Below are 23,926 nucleotides of genomic sequence, written 5' to 3' on the forward strand. Positions count from 1 at the left end.
CAGACCTCCATTCATCTCATTTACTGTTAAGTTGTGCTGCGTGCGCCATCATTACAAACCTCTCAGAGATGTCAGCACTAGCAGAGAAAGGGAATCATCAGGGATAAGAAACAAACCTCTCATCGAGAGACGGAGGAATGGAAACACTTTGTTATCAAACTTAGACTTTGACTTTTGGTTATTAGTCCTGGTTTTGTCATTTCTCTATCTGGTCTCTAGGTTTTACAATGTGCTTCATTTTCTGACTTTGTTTTTTCTCCTTGGCTTTTCTCGTAAAGTTTTCTGGTCTCTTGTTGAAGTCAGTGCAGCGTCAAGCATTGGTTTGGGGTCCATACTGTCACAAATATTATCAGAATGTGATCTGCTCCACTCATGTGTATTGTTTTCAAAGAAACTATCGCCTGCATAAAAAAAATTATGATGTGAGTATCGCAAGTTTTTAGCCATAAAGTGGACAAGAATGGAGGCACTGGCTGGAAGGAGTAAAATACCCATTTCTTATTTCTTAGGTTTAATTTACATTTTATTACCGCTCTGGTAAGAGTAAGGGTAGGGTGGATGCCCTGTCCTGCCGTTTTGAACCTGATAATAGCCAAGCTGAACTGGAACTTATCATTCTACTTGCTAAATGTCTGGAAGTAACACTTACTCCATCGCCACTGGAGGATCAGACTTGTGAAGCTCAATCCTCCATCGCCACCTGCGTTAAGTTACTTAAGTTTAAGTTTACTTTAAGTTAAAGTTGATCTATCACATTCCACCATACTTGCAGGGTAAAGTAAAAGATTAAATTCAAGTTAGCTATATGTTTGGGGATCCTGGGTGTTCACACACTTTAGAAAACCTCAAAAGATATATATTTAAACCTCAAAATACATATATTTATGATAATTTTAAGTGGGAAAACATGCAGAAGAGGTTAGAGATTACGTTTCACACTGTAGTCTGTTTACATTGTAATAAGTTGGCTTTCTCAGTTCAATTCTCTCAAATGAAGGACTGTAATTTGTATCCCACTCTCTGGCATTTCATTTCTGCATGTTTATGAGTAGTTGTCAGTTAATCTATCAAAATCATTTTACAGTTAGATAAGTATGCAAAGTTCATTACTGAGCAAAATCCATCCAAGGTCTGCCTGTAGGGTTGTTACAACCAAGTCCAAGTCGTTTTTGTGCCTGGTAAGTTATCGACTTAGATTACAGATCCACCAGCATCTAATGGTTACACTGTAATTTGTGTTTTAGTAGTAGTAGGCCATTTCTGTCCAGAATATGTCCACTTTGAGAAATGTCCATCTGTAAATGAAACAGCTACAATTTTTCTCACACTGTAGTCTGTTTACTTGGCTTTCTCAGTTCAATTCTCTCAAATGAAGGACTGTAATTTGTATCCCACTCTGGCATTTCATTTCTGCATGTTTATGTTGGTCAGTTAATCTTACTTAAAGCACAGAGAATTTGTTGATTTAGGGATATCGTCACTGGTCTGACAGAAAGAACTTAGTGTGACTTGGAGAAGTTTCTCCATTGCACAGTCAATTCAAGTCAAAATGATTTGAGTGATTACATGATCTTAGTTGAGATCACTTGAAATATCCTCAAGTGGTCACCACTTGAATGTCCATACAGATTTCAGTCCTATTTATTAGATTTTTCTTCTTCGCTACCCACTGAGCCTCTCACTAACCTTCAATATAGGTAGCATCTAGTTTAAGGAAACCTCAAGAGACTCTGCCAAGTGGTTTGTGCATCATGCTATCTGGAGGAAAGTGAGCCTGGAGTCATTCAGTCCAGCACTGCCAGATCACTTAAAGATTCAATTAACCTTCCATGTCTCCAGATTAAAACCTGTGCTAGATAAGCAAACCTTCTCTTCCTTCTGGGTGGAGTGGTGGCTCTGAGGTAGGGATCTGCACTGGTAATTGGAAAGTTGCCAGTTCAAATCCTGTAAAAGCCCGAAGTGACTCTACTCCATTGCCCCCTGAGCAAGGCCCTTAACCTGCAATTGCTTCGTCCTGGGTATGACGTTAATCTGCATCCAGTCCTGCAAGTAGGCTCTCCAACCTGGAGGGAAAAACCTGGAGGTTGGTTGCAGAATTGACAGTCCAGCCACCATAAAATACAGCACACTGTTCCATTCCATCTGAACTAGTGTTGTGCTGAGGTGTCACCCATTGCATGGCTGCACTCAGGTCCTAATCTGGGGATCCTGAGTTGATTTGTCGTGTGGTGAGTGTGGCAATGCGCTGTATCAGCATGTACTCCTAACCTCAACCTCCTCTTCCTTCTATCTCTGTTGATAATTCAGAGGATTTTAAGTTCAGTCTATTTCAGACCCCTGTTGTCTGGGTAATTGTGCAAAGCATCTTGTACATTGGCGGGGTGATAATTTATTACAAACCCTCTCCTATTCTGTTTCTCTTCTCTGCACTCAAATGTGGCACTTGATGCCACGGCCCACCTGCCAAGTTGTTTTGCCTGCCTAAGGTAAAGTCATCCCTGATGGAGGATCGTAGGAATTGTGAGGTATAGGGGTCCTTTCATTGGATTGGCTGGCTCAGCGCTGACTCAGCTGTGGAATGGCCAATAGGGGGAGGCAGTTTGATGGCTGAGGTCTCCAGGACTTTAAACAAATCCAAATCATATTATGGGATATCATCTACTGTTGAATTCTGCTCTGTACTTGTAATAATGCTATTGCACTATTATAGTGTATTGAGGATTTGCTCTGTTCTGTGTATTGTGTTGTATTGTATTGTATTGACCCCCTTCTCTTTGACACCCACTGCACACCCAACCTACCTGGAAAGGGGTCTCTCTCTGAACTGCCTTTCCGGAGGTTTCTTCCATTTTTTACAAGGGTTCATTTTTTGGGAGTTTTTCCTTGTCTTCTTAGAGAGTCAAGGCTGGGGGGCTGTCCAGAGGCAGGGTCTGTTAAAGCCCATTGTGGAACTTCTTGTGTGATTTTGGGCTATACTAAAATAAATTGTGTTGTATTGTACTGTATTATTGTAATTGTCCAGAGGATCATTCTTGGGGCCATTTAAGTGATGTTCAAGCTCCTAAACGGCTGTCTTGGTTTCAAATATGATGTACCAATAATCCTGATGGATGTGGTCAGAGACCATGATGCCCTAGACAGGGGGCCATCCATCCATCCATCTTCTTCCGCTCATCCAAGGTCAGGTCGCTGGGGCAGCAGCTTGAGCAGAGATGCCCCGACTTCCCTCTCCCCGGCCACATCTTCTAGCTCTTCTGGGGGAATCCCAAGGCGTTCCCAGGCCAGCCGGGAGACATAGTCCCTCCAGCGTTTCCTGGGTCTTCTCCGGGTCTTCTCCCGGTTGGGCGTGCCGAACACCTCACCAGGGAGGCGTCCAGGAGGCATCCTGATCAGATACCCGAGCCACCTCATCTGACTCCTCTCGATGGAGGAGCAGTGGCTCTACTCTGAGCTTCTCACCCCTCTTTAAGGAAAGCCCAGACACCCTGCGGAGGAAACTCATTTCAACGCTTGTATTCGCGATCTCGTTCTTTCGGTCACTACCCATAGCTCATGACCATAGGTGAGGGTAGGAACGTAGATTGACTGGTAAATTGAGAGCTTTGCCTTACGACTCAGCTCATTTTTCACTACGACAGACCAATGCAGAGCCCACATCACTGTGGATGCCGCACCGATCCGCCTGTCGATCTCACGCTCCATTCTTCCCTCACTTGTGAACAAGACCCCGAGATACTTGAACTCCTCCACTTGGGACAGGATCTCTCCCCCAACCCTGAGAAGGCAATCCACCCTTTTCCAGCTGAGGACCTGGGTCTCGGATTTGGAGGTGCTAATTCTCATCCCAGCCGCTTCACTCTCAGCTGCGAACCGATCCAGAGAGGTGAAGATCACGGCCTGATGAAGCAAACAGGACAACATCATCTGCAAAAAGCATTGACCCAATCCTGAGTCCACCAAACCGGACCCCCTCAATGCCCTGGCTGCGCCTAGAAATTCTGTCCATAAAAGTTATGAACAGAATCGGTGACAAAGGGCAGACCTGGCGGAGTCCAACTCTCACTGGAAAAGGGATCGACTTACTGTCTGCAATGCGGACCAAGCTCTGACACCGGTTGTACAGGGACCGAACAGCACTTATCAGGGGGTCCGGTACCCCAAATTCCCATGCACCCTCCAGGACTCTGCTAAGGGTGGAGAGCTGGTCCACTGTTCCGCAAAAAGGATGAACACCACACTGTTCCTCCTGAATTCGAGGTTCGACTATCCGACGGACCCTCCTCTCCAGGACCCCTGAATAGACTTTTCCAGGGAGGCTGAGGAGTGTGATCCCTCTGTAGTTGGAACACACCCTCCTGGTCCCCTTTTTAAAGAGGGGGACCACCACCCCGGTCTGCCAATCCAGAGGCACTGTCCCCAATGTCCATGCGATGTTGCACAAACGTGTCAACCAAGACATTCCTACAACATCCAGAGCCTTGAGGAACACCAGGCGTATCTCATCCACCCCCGGGGCCCTGCCACCAAGGAGTTTTTTGACCATCTCGGTGACTTCAGTCCCAGAGACGGGAGAGCCCACCTCAGAGTCCCCAGGCTCTGCTTCATCATTGGAAGGCATGTTAGTTGGATTGAGGAGGTCTTCGAAGTACTCCCCACCGACCCACAACATCCCGAGTCGAGGTCAGCAGCGCACCATCCCCACCATATACGGTGTTGACACTGCACTGCTTCCCCCTCCTGAGACGCCGGACGGTGGACCAGAATCTCCTCGAAGCCGTCTGAAAGTTATTCTCCATGGCCTCTCCAAACTCCTCCCATGCCTGCATTTTGCCTTATCAACCACCGAAGCCGCATTCCGCTTGGCCTGCCGGTACCTATTAGCTGCCTCCAGAGTCCCACAGGACAAAAGGGTCCTATAGGACTCCTTCTTCAGCTTGACGGCATCCCTCACCGCTGGTGTCCACAAACGGGTTCGGAAATTGCCGCCACGACAGGCTCCGACCACCTTAGGGCCACAGCTCTGGTCAGCCGCCTCAACAATAGAGGCACGGAACATGGCCCATTCGGACTCAATGTCCCCCACCTCCCTCGGGATGTGGTTGAAGTTGGGAGTTGAAGCTACTTCTGACAGGGGACTCTGCCAGCCGTTCCCAGCAGACCCTCACAACATGTTTGGGCCTACCAGGTCTGACCGGCATCTTCCCCCACCATCGAAGCCAACTCACCACCAGGTGGTGATCAGTTGACAGCTCCGCCCCTCTCTTCACCCGAGTGTCCAAGACATATGGCCGCAAGTCTGACGACACAACCACAAAGTCGATCATCGAACTGAGGCCTAGGGTGTCCTGGTGCCAAGTGCTTATGCTTGAACATGGTGTTCGTTATGGACAATCCGTGATGAGCACAGAAGTCCAATAACAAAACAGCGCTCGGTTCAGATCTGGGGGGGGGCATTCCTCCCAGTCATGCCCTTCCATGTCTCACTGTCATTGCCCACATGAGCATTGCAGTCTCCCAGCAGAACGAGGGAGTCCCCAGAAGGTATGTCCTCTAGCACCTCCTCCAGAGACTCCAAAAAGGGTGGATACTCCAAACTGCTGTTCGGCGCATACACACAAACAACAGTTAGGACCCGTTACCCCACCTAAAGGTGGAGGGAGGCCACCCTCTCGTCCACTGGGGTAAACCCCAATGCACAGGCTCCAATTCGGGGGGCAATAAGTACGCCCATACCCACTCGGCACCTCTCACCGGTGGCAACTCCAGAGTGGTAGAGAGTCCAGCCCATCTCAAGGAGATTGGTTCCAGAGTCCAAGCTGTGCGTCGAGGTGAGCCGACTATATCTAGCGGAACCTCGACATCACTCACTAGCTCAGGCTCCTTCCCCTTCAGAGAGGTGACATTCCACGTCCCAAGAGCCAGTTTCTGTAGCCGAGGATCAGACCGCCAAGGTCCCCGCCTTCGGCCACCACCTAGACAGGGGCTCAGTTGTGATTGGTGTTTTGCATTTGACTTTTTTTGGGTTTTATCTCACCTGTAAAGATCTGTTCAAGGGTTATAGCATCCATCATAGTACCTGATGAAAATGTGATTGTGTGTCCCCACAGTTTGTATCCTCCCTTGTTGTGTATCTTTATTAAAAAAGATTTTATTTTGTTATTAGAAGGAAAAACTAAATGTGTGTGTTTCCAGACATTAAGCAGACAGTGTGTGACGATGTGGGTTCTGGCTCCACGCTCCCATGGCTGTTTGGGAACCCTTGAAGCCAACACCGTCGATAATGAAACCGAGTGAGCCAGTCAATGGAGGCAAATTGAGCATCTGAGCAAGGGGATGGTTGAAAGTGCAACAGTGCTTTTATTAAAAGAAACAATCAAAACAGTTTTCCATAAATAGTGCAGTTTCAAAGTTCTTCATTAAATAATCCATAAAAAGGTAAAACGTGGAGGTTAAAATATTAAGAAAAAACAATCGTTTAAAACCAGAGGTTAAAATCTTCTCATGGAAGCAGTCTTTAAAACAACAACAAATCCGGTGCATCGTTTATTAGCGTCTCACCTGCTTATCCCGTTTGGGCCAAGCAGCAGGCAAGACGCTCTCTGCAGCTGCCCTCCTCTACACTTTCGTGAGACTGGAGACCTCCCGATCCCTGGCTCCAGTATGGCACTCATCCCAGTCCCCGAGACTTGATGTCCACCAATGACCAGGACGCACACATTGGGGACTCCACCACCAAGCCTCCCGACTTCCGCTGCCTTTCAGCGGCCTTCTGCGGCTCGTCGCTTTCACCTGGTCACTCCCGCTACATGGTCGCTCAGCGGGAGCAACCTCAACTAAAACGCCTGAGTGTCGGCCTTACACCCAGCTTCCTCGCAGCTTCCCACGAGCGCTCGATCGCGCGCTCACCACATGCACGCACCGCTTGTCTGTCTCTCTCCGGCACCGCCTGCTTCCACACTCGCTCCCTGTAACCTCCGTCCTCTCTTTTCCTTTCTTTCCTTTCCTCATCTCGTTCTTACTGTATTTTCCTCCCTTCAACCTACTTGCGCTTCTTTTTTATAACGTGAGGGGCCATCACAGCTGTAGCATTAGCCACGGGAGCAATCACGAATGTGGGCAGTTCCTCACCTGTGCACACGGTGAGAAACGCCCACATCGACGACTGCCCAGCTGCTGCTTCAACATCGCACCCTCACGAAGCCTTCTCGGGGTGCGGTGATTTAAAATGGCCTTTGCTCAGCGAGCTGTGGACCCATAACACCACAAAGTGTGGTTGGGTTTCCTGTGTTCTTTCACTTTAAGACTCAGGTGATGCCCTGTTAGCTGAATTCCTTGATAAAGTCAAAGAGAAATGAATGAAATACAATAAGGGTGAGACGAACTAAAGTGGCGAACATTGAAGGTGCACTGAGGTGCGCTGACTGATTCTACAGAGAGCCGTCCATCTTGTTGATCAAAGACAAATCCCCAGGAGAGCACTGAGGTGAAACAAAGTGAGAGCAGGTAAGTCTGCCTCTGCCAGGAGCGCCTCGGCTGTTCACTGCATTGCTTACACAGCGGACAATAGGAGTGAAACTGTGGACCCTTATTTAGTGAATTGTAGGTGGGCTGTGGCTTTTCAGCTTAGCCAGTTAAAGATGAATGAAGTGCAGGAGGCCTTCGTAGATAATCAGAGAGTTGTACATTTCTCAGGTTTAAAATGGAGAAGGTCCTGTCTGTAGCACTACGAAGAGTCTGTGCAGAATGAAAATACTTTTAGGTGCTGCAGGCCACTGACTTGAACCTCCATGTATGGTGAGCTTCACTATATCCACCAATGCATTTAATGACTTTACTGTAAAAGAGCATCCCACCTCTAGAAATGTATTAAAGCCGTCACTATCTGATATGATTGCATTGTAACCTTCATATTAAGGACTGTGGTATCATACAGAGAAGTGAGTGAACCTTCAGTGTACCACGTGTGGGTGATTCTTCAATAAAGTCAACTGTTAAGGTGAAAGAAACAAAGATGGAGCAGATCTGCTGTGTCTGGTGTGCCTGTTGGGGTGAATATTAAGAGACTGAAGTAAGGAGGACTGTCAGTCACATATGGAGGCTTTCAGTGGTGACAGATGAGATAGGAAGCCAATTCTAAGACACATCATCAGGAGCACGGAGAGAGAAATTAACAAAATGAGCAATGAATATCTCTGAGGTCTTTGGGAATGGGTAGTGACAGCAATTCCACATATCAGTCAGGTACACAGCCTGGTCAAACATACAGAACTACGATACAAACCAGTAACAAAGTGGTCTCAGTGACTGTGGCATGTTTCATCTTGGTAACTATTGGGATTTGACTGAGTGGTGATAAAAACAACACGAGAAAGAGAAAGAAATGAGAGAACCAGTCGTGCCAGTCTGATGAGGGTGTGCCTTGACAGGCCTGATCTTGGGGTTTGTTAAGAAATATCTGAACATGGAGGGACTGTCAGGATAGGAATGGAGTGGAAGTGGAAGTAAAGGAGTGTGAAGGTACAAGCAGATTGTTGTGTCCTCACATGAGGCAAAGACACCGAGGAGGCTGTGGAACAAACACTTGTGTGTATTCTGGTAAAGTTAAAGTTACAACACGACACACCACCAGGCCGACGTCTGCCTCTCAATCCAGCACTCTCCGTGTGTCCCTCTGTTTAACTGAGATCTGATGCTGGACAGTAACATTCATGAGACTTCTACAATCTAGGGAAATAGAGTCGTGTTTCAGGACTGCTGTAGAATGTGTAATATTTGATATATTTATATAGCACTTTACAACATTAATACATAAAAAGCATTCCTAGAGACCCTCAACAAGTGTCATCATCAACCTGTGAAGGAAAGCTAAAATATGCTGTGCATGCCATTGACCTACAGAAACACAAAAAGCACTCAGGACTGTCAGGTTTGTGCAACTTTGAAAATAATATCCCAGCAGCCTGGTGGCACAATGATGGCCTCATAAATCAAAGTTCTTGGTTTGAATCCCCAGCCCTGGCCTGGTCTGCATGGAGTTTGCATGATCTCCTTGTGGCTGCAGAGTTGTGTTCTTGGACACTTTAGTTTTTCCTTCACATACCAAAGGCTATTTCTTGATTTGACATTGGCCATGTGTACGTGAATGAGACTCCATACTGAACTGTGCTCTGTGAAAGGCTGGTACCCCATTCAGGACTGACTCCTGACACTGTCAAGATGGCCGCCTGCCCCATTCACCAAGAACTATGGACTCAGAAATGGATGAGTCAGCAGATAGAAATCTGAGACACGAGATATTTAAGTGATAAACTGATTACCTTTATGATGTAATACATTATTTGAGTTTGCATGTTCTCCCCGTGTCTGCGTGGGTTTCCTCCCACAGTCCAAAGGCATGCAGGTTAGGTGCACTGGCGATCCTAAATTGTCCCCAGTGTCACTGTAGCTGCGTTTTCCCAAAATGACTAAAGTTCAGCAGCATCAACTCAAAAAATGGAATTCAACAAAAGCCTGACGCCCAGAAATGATTCCACAGAAAAAATATCTTCGTTTTTAAAAGTTTAGTTAAGTTTCAAAGTAAAACAGTTCACACAAAAAAAGGAAAATTAAAATAGCAAAAAAGAAAAAATTAATGTTAAGTTATTAATGTTAATGTTCAATTCTAACTTAAATTCTAAGCTTAATCTTGTTCCATCTCAAATCGTTACTATTTACTTAACGTTTCTGAACCATTTCATAACGGTCACAAAACTGTATGCTTATCCCATCTCTGAGTAGAAAATGAGTCTTTCAAGTCCCTCTTTACTGGGACCAGTTCTAAACAAACTGGGCTTATTATCACACTGTGTCTCAGTTACAGTAAGAAGGCTCTGTCTCTTGCTAACTTATAGGGGGAAAAGACTTTACCATAAATTATGATTATGAAAGAAATTTATATTCTATTCAAATTAAGATGAGAATCTGAAAAAATGAAACCAATTTCCAAATCATAGCAATCTGACAGTGCCAACAATGAGCCTAAAAGGGGTGATGATGAAGAAGAGGTAAAGGAAGAAGTTGTGGCTTTTGGATGGAATCAAATATTCAGTTTAATAATATGCAGAATAAAATTTAAAAGGACGGTCAGTCATTTTGTCACCCACTCATTCCTGAACAGGGTCTTGGGGGTCTGCTGGAGCCTCTTCCAGGCAGTATAGGGCACAAGGCAGGAACACAGCCTGTACAGGGTGCCAGTCCATTGCAGGGCAAACAAAGAAACACACACAGGCCAATTTAGGATCGCCAATCACGTAACCTGCATGTCTTTGGACTGTGGGAGGAAACTCATGCAGACACGGCGAGAACACACAAACTGCATGCTGGGAGGACTTGGGACGTGAACCCTGATCTCCTTGCTGCACGGCATCAGTGCTACCACAGTGCCACCATACCACCCCTCAGAAGGGACAATACAAGATAAATGCTTTGTCTGTGAACTGGCAGATAAACTTATGTGCATAAAAAAAAGACAAAAGGTAGAAAGTGGAATTAAATCAAAGCCCAGTAATTACGGTCAAGAGAACAACAGGATCAAAACCAAAAGTACAAGAGAGAAAAGAGCATGAAGATACATTTTTAATATTTCAGAGATTTGGTATCCACAGATCAGATAAGGATTTGAACTCACAGTCGTCCTCTTACTCTGTCGTGTTGATTACGCAGGGGTCATGACCTCAAAGGCCACACCCCTAGCAACACTGGAAACGGACCTAATGACAGGAATAAACACTGGTGGCAGTTGAGGAACCGAAATCACATCAAATCATGACAATAAACTGGCCTGACCATTTTACACAACACAATCACTTTGTACGTTACTGGTAAAGATAAAAATGGAGCAGTTCAGGCAAACATCAAATACATCAGTTCTGTGCTTTGGATGTCTGGGAATCATTTTGATCTTTTTGAGGAATCTTGTATACTTTTTTGATTGTTTAATCTTCTATGTCCTTATGACACTAATGTCATCATTTTGAATTGTGTTTTATGGTGATTGCTGCTGTTCTGTAAGGTTTTTCATGGCCACAGTGTGCGTCTTTGTCATCTTGATTAAAGAAGGCAGAGCAGACATCTCTCTATCCCAGAGTTGGATCAATGCTGTTAGCGTTAATTTGGGAGATTACTCAAGGCAGTGTTAGGATTTTTGGTGTTTTATCTCATTTGTTACTTTGATTTTTGGTTTGCTCTCCTGTTTAGTTAATCACTTCTGGATTTTGCTCCTAGCTGAGAGCATTTGCTTGTATTTTCTCCAGGTTCTTGTTGTGCCCCATTTGGTGTCCTCTATCTCCTGATAAATACTAAAGATGCTCCTTAAAGATTTTCAATGAAGTCCAACAACTTCCAACAAGGTCTTCATATCAAGGATGAGAACGTGTGCTGAAGGGGAAAGACACTCATGCAAGTGACGTCTGAAATGTCTGACGATATAAACTGAGGCATATTTCAGAAAGGTCAACCTTCAGACAAAACTACAGAGCAACTTCTAACAGCAGACTCCTGGAACACGGAAAAGGGATTATATAGATAAAATGTATTATTATTATTATTATTATTATTATTATTATTATTATTATTATTATTAATAATAATAATAATAATATTAGGCATAGGCATAATAAAGGCTGCATGTGAATGTCACCACAGGACACACTGAGCCTTAAACTGAAACCTCAGAGTTAATAAGAAATCTAAAATAATATCAGCACTGAAACTGAACGAGTGTAAAAGATGACGACTGCTTACATGTTCTCACACATCCTCAGTGTTACCAGTGAAGTTCTCCAGTTTTAGTGACAGTCCACCTCACAATCCTAACCTGTACCTGCTAACAAACTCCTGCCGTCTTTAGATGTCATAAGAGTTTCATACTGTGGATTCTGATTTTCTACAAGTGTTAAGTTTGATTTCACTTCTTCTGAGTTCACAGCATAGACGTGAGTCCCGTTAAATCAAACCCAACGCTTATTGAGATGTTGTTCACCAGCAGGAGGTGAGATTCTCTTTTCTACAACTTTAGTTGTTTTTTTTTGTTTCATTTCATGAATACATTTTGTTCTTCCAGTTTTGAGAAGAAGCCCACTGAAGATCATAAAAGCACAGAATTCTCATGAGATCTGATAAAAGCTGAGGGTCTTATTGTCAGATCACAGGCCATTTTATTTTAATGTGTTTCTGTCACTTTAAGTCTCAGGTGTGTCAGTTTTGGCAGGCTGCCGTTTAAAAACGAAGGAGAAATTAATCCGAGTAGGAACACTTTAAACAACTCCTTTTATGTTATTCCACGCCATCTTCTCCTTCTTCAGACTTATAAGACATTAAGAACATGAAAGACTGACATATTGTACATGAAGTTCACAGACCGCTGATGAAGGACAAATCCTCGTGATGTGTGAGCTCTAAACGTGGAGAGTGGAGAGACAACAAAGTGAAAGCAGTAAGTGGAGACATTATGGACGTTTATTGCATTGCTGTTGTTAATGAATCCTTAGGTTGTGAGTGATAAAATTGTAATTTGGAGGCTCACTCACTCAGTAGCGATGTAACTGGCTTATGCTACACAAGTTTACATTGAGGTCGTGCAGATGAAGTGTGTGTTTTGTGAAGGAGCCATGAGCAGAGCAGAAGGTCTTCATATGAGATCAGGGTGCTGTCATGAATTAGCTTGTCCACCCTGAGTTTTCACCAGTAAAAGTAACTCAAGTCAAGACCACCATAACAAACATTAATGAACATTATGAACATTGATCAGGATTTTACAGATGTAGGTTAGCCTCAGCTCCACCACAGACTCCTTCAGCTCCTTCAATTCAAAAGATAAAGAACTGATCGTCTCCAGCATATTGTCACTCCTAGAAATGTAGGTGTGATGATTCAAACTTATTATGAGATCTGACTGTGCTGTGTGCTGATAATCATGAACGGGGAAACAGGAGTGCAGACAGTTTACGGTGTCATCAGGGTGTGTTAGGATGAAAGTAGAAATAAGCAGAGAACAACTGGACTGTCGGGCTCTCCTTGTTGGTTTGATTACTGGATCTACTGGCACAATTGGGAGTCTTGTGTTTCATGAACTGGTGGGGTTAAGACACATCAGGAGTACACATGAGAGAAAGCGAGAAATGAATGAATTGGTGAATGAAGTCCTGTACCTAAGTTTAGTATCAAATGGCATTGCTAACATAATAAACATGAACATCATATACAGCATAGCAGCCAGTGTGAAATGAACAACAATATTACATTCAATCAGCAAAGATATGAGCACGTTTACTGGAGGTCTCATGTCTGTGATCTGTAAAAGACTCCACTGAATTGGCTGAAAAATGAATGTTAAATAAGAAATGGAAACCACTAAGAAGGAGAACCAGTTGTGCCAGTCCAATGAGGCTGTGTGATCTGACGCTGGAGATGTCGAGTGTTGAAGGCCTGTCTGAGTTCAAAGAGGCGTTTAAAGATCAGGATTGTCACTTCTGGGCAAACTGCAATGTCTGTGACTTTCATGAATAAAATGGCAACCAACCCAAGGTAGACCTTTATCTATACTAATAAAAGGCAAAGCCCTAACTCACTGACTGACTCATCACTAATTCTCCAACTTCCCGTGTAGGTAGAAGGCTGAAATTTGGCAGGCACATTCCTTACAGCTTACTTACAAAAGTTGGGCAGGTTTCATTTCGAAATTCTACGCGTAATGGTCATAACTGGAAGGTATTTTTCTCCATTAACTGTAATGGAGTTGAGCTGGAAAGACGTGGGGGGTGGAGTTTCGTGTGACATCATCACGCCTCCCACGTAATCACGTGAACTGACTGTCAGCGTAGTGCGTAGAAAACCAGGAAGACCTCCAAAAAGCGCTTAAGAAAACATGCATTATATAATTGAGAAGGCAGCGAAACAATAAGAAGCGAGCGAGTGACATATACTACCATATTCATGAGTGCTGCTACCTCCGAAAGAAAGCAAGGTGTAAACCTAAACTTTAAATTAAGTTCATAGACAGGCTACCGCTGGCGTTTCACATGCCCACAGGTAATGCGGGATACAAGTTTAATGAGAGGACGCAGGATATAAACGAGAGTTTTGATCACTTTGTAACTAAGTTAAAATTGTAGGTGAAGGGTGTGCTTATGCAAATTCCGAGAGACTGTGTTTGTGGGGATTGACAGTTAAGGCGGTGGGGAGTCACGTCATCATCTCCCCTCCCATTTACCTCATTTCGCTCTGAGCTGAGCTCCGCGGCTAACGCCATCTTCCGAAGCAACTTCGTCAGACTGCCACCAAATACTCACAGAAAAATCCACAAGTTAATACACACGCTGTCTCTAGAGTTTCTCCACACTGAATCCTCCAGGCACTACTTACAAAAGGTTACATTGACAATCGTGTTGCGTTATTTTTAAAATCTTTCCTTTTCTTAGCACAAGCACAGCTGAGAAGCTTCGATGCATGTGCTCCATAACGCGTTAAAAAATAATGCATTTAATCACACTTTGCATTACAAGCAAAGGGGAGCTTTTGTCAATGCATGATTTCCTGGTACACGATTACATTGATCAGCGCATCCCGATTCATTTTACCCTCGCACCACCTTAGTTTGAGAAGAAGTCTGAAAAAATATGAGGTTAACACAGAAAAACATCACCAATTCAAGCTTTATGAATAATCGATTCGCCATCAATAATTGTTTTGGTAAAGCCATACCATCCTCCTTCCATTTTATAATTTTTCCGCCACTAGCCATGATTAAATGAATGGTAAAAAGTAAGAGCAAAGCGAGGTGACTTATTCAGGCAGGAATATATATGACAGCAACACTCATGACAATGTCAATCATGTTACGTTATTATTAAAATAGTAAAAATTAAAATTATTACTTCTTTAACACACTACTTCTCCGCTGCGAGGCGCGGGTATTTTGCTATATATATAATATATGAATGACCTCCAAAGAGCTGAGACTTTTGATATCATGAACGTGTCTGCAAAAACTGGGGTCTCCTGCCCAGCAAAAGTCGAGCAGCCAGCGCGCGCATAGCTGTGCCGGCCTTTGAGACGCTGACTGCGCTTCTGCCTTAAGTCAAAGTGAGCACTTTTAATTTTTTTCATCCTCCCCCTGCGCTATAGCCCAGACAAGTGCAAACACGGACCCCTTTTCTACACCACGGCAAAATAATATTAAGGCGATTCACACTTTCTTTTGCACGTATACGATTATGAGGTCGTAAGCTCGGATTATGAAGACACGCACAGGAGTGGAGGACTGACAGTGCCATCACAGCCGATTAATGGCGGGACGTCTCACCAGTCTACACAAGACCCACCGCGACTGTCCTCAAAAGGCGATCATAACGTCAGCGAACACATCTCTCTATACTATATAAAAGAAAAAGGCAACTTTCCTTTCTTTACACCTTTTTTCCTTTTATCCCAAACCAAAGCCTTTCTCTCTTAACACTGCAGAGGACACAAAAATAATTTTCTTTAATTGCCGGTAAGGCACATTACCAGAGGCACAAATTTGAACGTTCACATAGAAAATGTAATTTCTATACCACAGCCGTCGTGTAGTGCCTTTCAAAAGGGATCTACTACCGAGAGATGATCCATATACATTTTAGCTGCTGTTAGTTACTTACCTGTTGTGTTACACAGTCTTTAAAATGTAGTTTACCTGAAACCACTCCAGTAGTGCTCAATGTACCTGTACTTCTTAAAACGTTAATGTTTTACTGTTTAATAACTTATAGACTATATTTTATTATTTTCCCTTGCACTCAGTGACCAAAGCTATACACACACATACACACACATACATACATACATACATACATACATACATATGTATATATTTATATATATATATATATATATATAAATATATATATATATATATATATATACACATACATATCTTCATATCTACAAATCTATATACATATCTACATATACATATATATATAATTTGTGTGTGTGTATGTATGTATATGTGTGTATATATGATGTAGATAGGTATGTATATATGTATATGTAGATATGTATATAGATATGTAGATATGAAGATATGTATGTATCTATACTAATAAAAGGCAAAGCCCTCACTCACTCACTCACTCACTCACTGACTCATCACTAATTCTCCAACTTCCCGTGTGGGTGGAAGGCTGAAATTTGGCAGGTTCATTCCTTACAGCTTCCTTACAAAAGTTGGGCAGGTTTTATATCGAAATTCTAAGCGTATTGGTCATAACTGGAAGCAGTTTTTCTCCATTTACTGTAATGGAGATGAGCTTCAACGCCGTGAGGCGGAGTTTCGTGTGACATCATCACGCCTCCCACGTAATCACGCAGCACATAGAAAATCAGGAAGACCTCAAAAAGCTGAAGAAAACATATAATTGAGAAGGCAGCGAAACAATAAGAAGCGAGCGAGTGACATATACTACCATATTCATGAGTTCTGCTACTTCGGAAACAAAGCACGATGTAAACCTACACTTTAAATTAAGTTCATAGACAGGCTGCGCTGGCATTTGTAATTTAGTGCCTGCCCATATAAGGCCGTCCGTCAGCTGCAATCCAATAGCAGACTCCACTAAATATTCACGGGTGAAGGACTGTGCTTATGCAGAGGAAGATGAGATGGTCAGGGTGGTGTTTGACACAAACTCAGCGAAACTGCGAGAGAAAGTTTTAAGTGCCAGGACTAAGGTAACATTAAATAAAGCTATGGACATAGCACGAGATGGCACCAGCACAGCTGGGAACCTTCGATGCAAGTACACCGAGTGGCTCACGTGAACTGACGAGTGCACAGATAAAAGCAAAAGTTCCAAAAGCTGAACAAAACCGAATTACACAATAGAAAAGGCAGCAAAAATATGAAGCGCCTGATAAGCATATTCATAAATGCAGCTACTGTGGAAACAAAGCACACGGTGGAAAAAGTCAATGTCCCGCTAAAGGAAGACAGTGTAAAAAAACCCGTGCATGCAGTGTGTCAGGTCTCAGATAAAGAAGAAGACGAGCTGTTTATTGATGCAGTAAGAAACGAATCGATGAATGAAACCTGTCATCTTTACAACGATTGACAAACACGGAATGTAACTTGAACACAACACATCCTACAAATACGAACCTGATTGAAAGAAATAATGATAATCAAATCCTTGATGACAGCAACACTCAGTAACACTCACAAAACAAATACTGTATATTGAAAGTCATGTTACGTTATTTTAAAATGTTCCCTTTTCTTTTCTAGCTTTTTAACACACTACTTCTCCGCCTGCGATACGCGGGTATATATATATATGTATATATATATAACCCGATCTACATACTCGAATAATGGATACTTTATTCGCCATCAGTGATTGTTTTGGTAAAGCCATACTCAGTGTATTCATTAGATGAACGGTAAAAAAGTAAGAGCGAGGGAGGATGACTTATTGAGGCATGCAGGCTGTAGTGCGCGTCAACTCTATCTGAATTGCGCGATCACATTTGAAAAAATATATCTTTTCAAGTTCTATTTAGCCCATATGTGTCAAACTCAAGGGCCGCGGGCCACATCCGGCCCGGCGTGTAATTATATCCGCCCGAGATCATTTTATAAACTGTATTATTGTTATTAAAGCCCGGGTATATGAAGCGCTGGTAACACAATAAACTACAGATCCCATAATGCAGCGCTTCAGCTGCCTTGCCGAACACTAACCGCGTTAATCAAGTCTACCTTATGATGCTGCAAGTTATTGCGAAGCTAGAGTTATTAGCACTGAGTTTGCACAGCGCTTTGGTGACTTTGAAGAACAAAAAAAGTCCGTCTACATGCGGCTCGAACCTTGTGCATGTTTGGTAGCACATATCTGTGTGAGAAGCTCTTCTCAGTGATAAAGACTAACAAAACAGCACACAGGAGTCGCCTCATTGATGAGCACCTGCAATCCATCCTGAGAATCTCCACAACACAGAACCTCACACCACACAGAAACGAACCTGTGGCCAAAAAGATGCCAGGCGTCCAGCTCTAAAATGACATATGAGCAAAGACAACTGAATGATTTGATTTGTTATTGCACGTAAGAGCGGAGTCAACGTTTTAACAAACAGCGTATTGCACTGATCTGAAATAGCTGTGTGTGTATATATGTAGATATGTATGTATATGTATATATATGTTTATATATGTGTGTGTGTATGTATGTATATATATATATATGTATTTCTGTGTATATATGTGTGTGTATGTATGTATGTGTGTGTATATATGTGTGTGTATATATGTAGATATATATATGTATCAATCAATCAATCAACATTTATTTATATAGCACATATTCATACAAAAAATGTAGCTCAAAGTGCTTTACAAAATGAATAGAGAAATAGAAGACACAATAAAAGATAAACATAAGTCAACATTAATTAACATAGAATAAGAGTAAGGTCCGATGGCCAGGGGACAGAAAAAACAAAAAAACTCCAAAGGCTGGAGAAAAAATAAAATCTGTAGGATTCCAGACCAAGAGACCGCCCAGTCCCCTCTGAGCAATCTACCTAACATAAATAAACAGTCCTCTCTTGGTATTTAACGTTTTCATCGAAGGACCTGATGATGATGGTCACGTAGACTTCTGGCTTTCAGTCCATCAATGTTGGTGCATCATGATGCTTTGAGTAGGTGGTGGTGGTGCAGGTCGCCACCACAAAGAAACCGGAAAAAGAAACAGAAGAGAGAGTAGGGGTCAGTACGGATTTTAGAGCCACCATGAATAGTTATTATGAAGAATTGAACATACAGAGTATCAGGATTAAGTTAAAGTGAAGTTATAAAAAGGCCATGTTAAAGTAATGTGTTTTCAGCAGTGTTTAAAATGCTCCACTGTATTAGCCTGGCGAAATCCTATTGGCAGGCTATTCCAGATTTTGGGTGCATAACAGCAGAAGGCCAACTCGCCACTTCTTTTAAGTTTAGCTTTTGGAATTATAAGGAGACACTCATTTGAAGATCTAAGGTTACGATTTGGAATATAAGGTGTCAGACACTCCGATATATAAGATGGAGCGAGATTATTTAAGGCTTTATAAACCATAAGCAGTATTTTAAAGTCAATCCTGAATGACACAGGCAACCAGCGTAGTGACATCAAAACTGGAGAAATGTGTTCGGATTTTCTTTTCCCAGTTAGGATTCTAGCAGCTGCATTTTGCACTCATTGCAAATGATTTATGTCTTTTCAGGTAGTCCTGAGAGGAGTGCGTTACAGTAATCTAGTCGACTGAAAACAAGCGCGTGAACTAATTTCTCAGCATCTTTCAGTGATATAAGAGGTCTAACTTTACTTATGTTTCTTAAGTGAAAAATGCTGTCCTGATCTGATGAATATGCGATTTAAAATTCAGATTACAGTCAACGGTTACCCCTAAATTTTTACTTCCGTCGTAACTTTTAATCCTAGTGCATTAAGTTTATTTCTTTTTATGTATGTATATATGTGTATATGTATAGATATGTATATATATATATGTTTATGTGTGTGTGTGTAAATATATATATATATATATATATATATATATATATATATATATATATATATATATATATATATATATATATATATATGACAACAACACTCATCACTCACAACAGTGACAAAACAATTACATTGACAATCAGGTTACGTTATTTTCAAAATGTTTCCTTTTCTTTTCATTGCTTCTTTAACACACTACTTCTCTGCTGCGAAGCGCGGGTATTTTGCTATACTATATAAAAGAAAAAGGCAACTTTCCTTTCTTTACACCTTTTTCCTTTTATGCCAAACCAAAGCCTTTCTCTCTTAACACTGCAGAGGACACAAAACTAATTTTCTTTAAATGCCTTTAAGGCACATTACCAGAGGCACAAATTTGAACGCGTTCACATAGAAAATGTAATTTCAATGTACCTGTACTTCTTAAAACGTTAATGTTTTACTGTGTAATAACTTATAGACTATAATTTATTATTTCTCCCTTGCACTCAGTGACCAAACCTATACACACACATATAGACACATACAAACATACACACAAGTATATGTATGTATATATATATTACACACACACACATACACACATACATACATACATACATACATACATACACACATGTATATAATTTGTGTGTGTGTATGTATGTATGTGTGTGTATATATGATGTAGATAGGTATGTATGTGCGAGTGTGTGTATATGTAGATATGTATATAGATATGTAGACAAATACACAAAACAATTACTTTGACAATCATGTTATATTATTTTTAAAATGTTTCCTTTTCTTTTTCATAACTTCTTTAACACATGACATCACTGTGAAGCGCGGGTATTTTGCTATATATATATATCACAGCGACACTCATAACAGTGACAAAACAATTACATTGACAATCATGTTACGTTATTTTCAAAATTTTTCCTTTTCTTTCTCTTTCCTTCTTTAACACACTACTTCTCCGCTGCGAAGCAAGGGTATTCTGCTAGTAGTTAATAAACTGTTACCTGAATTTAGGCCATCAATTTTACATTTTCAAAGGTTTAGTTATTGTCCATACTGTTTTTCTCAATGTTTTCATTTTTATTTAGAGATTTTGTATCATTTGTTGGCCTGATTACCACCATGTTGTGTTGACAGCAGATTTTCATTGTCATTCTATGACTACTGGTGACATGTCACTCGATGTCACAATTCTTCTGGTATAAAATAATGGTGTCCAGCTTGTAAATTATACTTATATACAGCAAAGGAATACCTTTCACAAATACCTTTTTATACCGTATAGCCGAAGTAGGCACCATTTGTTTTTTAAGCTAATGAACTTTTTTCCATTTCACCTCACATTTTTTCTTTCCCCTTTTTTTGTTTTGCTGGCCTCAGTTCTTTATTTAGGAAATGTCCTCCTACTTTCATAATGGCTTTGCTTTCCTCTTTCATCTGCTGGTCATCTCTCTAAAGTGAATCTCATACTTTCTAGGACTCACCAGTCCAGAACAATAACAACAGAAGAAGAGAATAAATTCCAGTTGGTGACCACTGGGTGGGCCAGTCTGATGCAGTTGTGTTTTGGGGGACTACAATAAGTCAAAGGTGGGTGTGACAGACCACAGCTGTACCTCTGATGTCTGCCAGTTTGATGACAGAGTGTCATTACTGTGCCATTGTGGTAGAAAAGGTCAAACCAAACTAGATAAGTGAAGAACTGGGAGTTCACTGGGATGAGAGAGTGCGCTTATTATAAAGATCAATTAAATAATAAATAGAAAAAATAAAACAAAAGAGCTGAGAGTCGAGTCGAAAAGCTTCATGTCAAACAAAGTGTGCAGGCAGTAAATCAAGTAAAGAATGTCAGTTAAATCCCCGGGCTTATTAACATGTAAACACAAATGATATAAATTGTGGTCTCTGCTCCTGTCATTTGAAGTGTAGATGACGCAGTTTTATCTGTGAGTTGTTTTACACACCAGTCTGTCAGAGGAGCTGACTTCACAGGTACAATGAGCTCTTCTTTGTGTTTCAGCCATGAACCTTCAGATGCGATGGACTCTTCTTATCTTATTGTTTCTACACAACACAGATATCTCCTGGGCAGGTATGGATGGATGGCTGGTTATATTTTGTTAATTTTCAAGTGTAGTAGATGTTTCGTATTATTTATTTACACATTTCTCTTTGTAGTAAAGTTCAGCAGAAGCAAGTCTCTTTACAAAGAATATTTATTTATTTGTAAGCTTCTTTGTCCAAAAATTAAAAGAAAGAATTTAATTGTTTTTTGTTTTATGGCATGCAATAGTTTAAACCTAGAAAAATAATTTAAGGACAGTTTATTCTACAAGAAGTCAGAAAGATGAAATGATAATGAAACATTTATGAGTAGGCTAACATGTGTGTCATCTGTTCAGTCGTTTCCGACCTTTGGCGATTCTATAAGCTAGCTCTCTCCACGCTTTTTGATCTTGCACAGCTTCTTTGAGCTGTGTTATGCTCGTGCCCGTGTCTGCTTTGATGGTGTTAAGCCAATGAGTCCACTGGCGCCCGGGTCTTCTTTTGCCGCTTACCATCCCTAGCATGACCAATTTCTCTAGCGAATTTGATCGCATTATATGGCCGAAATAGGTCAGTTTGTGTCTAGTGATTTTCCCGTCTAACGAGATGTCCGGCTTTATGCGCTCTAGCACTTCTTTACTCTCGCTATCCATGGAATGCGGAGTAGCTTTCTCCAGCACCAAAGTTCAAAACTGTCGATCTTCCTTCTCTCAGCTTTTTTCAGGGTCCATCTTTCACATCCATACATGGTTATTGGAAAAACAATTGCACAGACTAGCCTGCATTTATTGGCGAGGCTGATATCTCTGCTTTTCCAATTTTTTTCCATGTTTAGCATTGTACTTCAGCCGAGCGCTTATCCTTCCTTTTACATCTGAGCAAAGTTCTCCACCCTGGTCAATGTTTGAGCCTAGGAAAGTAAATTCCTGAACACGTTCTATTTCCTCATCGTCGATTTTTATTTTGATGTTGTTGACTGTGGTCGTCATTACTTTCGTCTTTTTTAAGTTCAATTGCAAACCCATTTTTTTGCTTTCGTGCTTGATTTTCATTATCAAATCCTCAAGTCTATTTTTCGTTTCAGCAAACAAAGTAGTGTCGTCAGCGTATCGGAGATTATTGATGTTTCTTCCGCCGATTTTTACTCCAATTTCTGATTCCTCCTTTCCTGCCTTCCGCGTGATGACTTCCGCGTACAGATTAAACAGAAAGGGGGAGAGGATGCAACCTTGTCGCACTGCTTTTCTACAGTGGAACCATTCAGTGTCTCTGCATTGTGTCCGAACTGTGGCTTCCTGCTTGGAATATAACGATCTGATCAACTTAACCAGATGCGGTGGTACACCCAACTCTTCTAAGGCTGTCCACAGTTTCATATGATCAATGCAATCAAATGCCTTCATGTAGTCTATGAAGCACAGGTAGATCTTCTTTTGATATTCCCGACATTTTTCAATGATCCAACGCAGGTTTGCGATGTGGTCGCGAGTGCCACATCCAAGGCCTGAAACCTGCTTGTACTTCAGGCAATTCTGTCTTGATTGTTGACCTTAGCCGCTCCTGTATGATCTTCAGGAGCATTTTGCTCGCATGCGGGATCAGAGCTATTGTACGATAATTCTCAGGTGTCACCTTTTTTCGGTGACGGGATAAATATGGATCTTTTCCAGTCCCTTGGCTATTTGCCGAATTACCAGATCTTTTGACACAGGGTCATGATGACTGCCGATGGTACAGGCCGCAATAATTCCACTGGGATGTTATCTATGCCCGGAGCTTTGTTCTTAGTAAGCTGCTTGATGGCCCATGCAACTTCTGCTTCCAAGATCGGTGGTTCTAATTCCAGCGCCATCGTTCTGCGAAGTCCGAGGTTCATTTTCGCATGCGTACAGCTCTTCAGTGTATTCTTTTCACCTGTGCCTTATACCTTGTTGGTCATATGCTTCGGTTCTGTCCTTGTTTTTGATTATTCTTTATGAGCAGAGAAAGCAATTCGGATGTTCTTCACCTGAGCGAATAGATGCCTCATGTGATCTTTCAAGCAATTCTCTTCAAGCTTTGTACAACGCTCATTCCAGTATGCTTCCTTATCTTTCCTGGCGGCTCTTTGAAATTCTACGTTCAGCCTCCTCACCTTATCTCTGTCTCCTGCAACCTCAGCCGTTCTCCTTTCATGGGCAATCCTGAAAGTTTCCTCTGTTAACCATTTGCCTTTCTTTTCTGGCTTCTTATTTGGTACGTACCTCTTCGTTATTTCCGTGATTGTTGATTTGATATCGTCCCATAATTTTTCTGGTGGTTTC

Source organism: Polypterus senegalus, chromosome 1 (genome assembly GCF_016835505.1).
Source record: "Polypterus senegalus isolate Bchr_013 chromosome 1, ASM1683550v1, whole genome shotgun sequence".
Lineage (NCBI taxonomy): Eukaryota > Metazoa > Chordata > Cladistia > Polypteriformes > Polypteridae > Polypterus > Polypterus senegalus.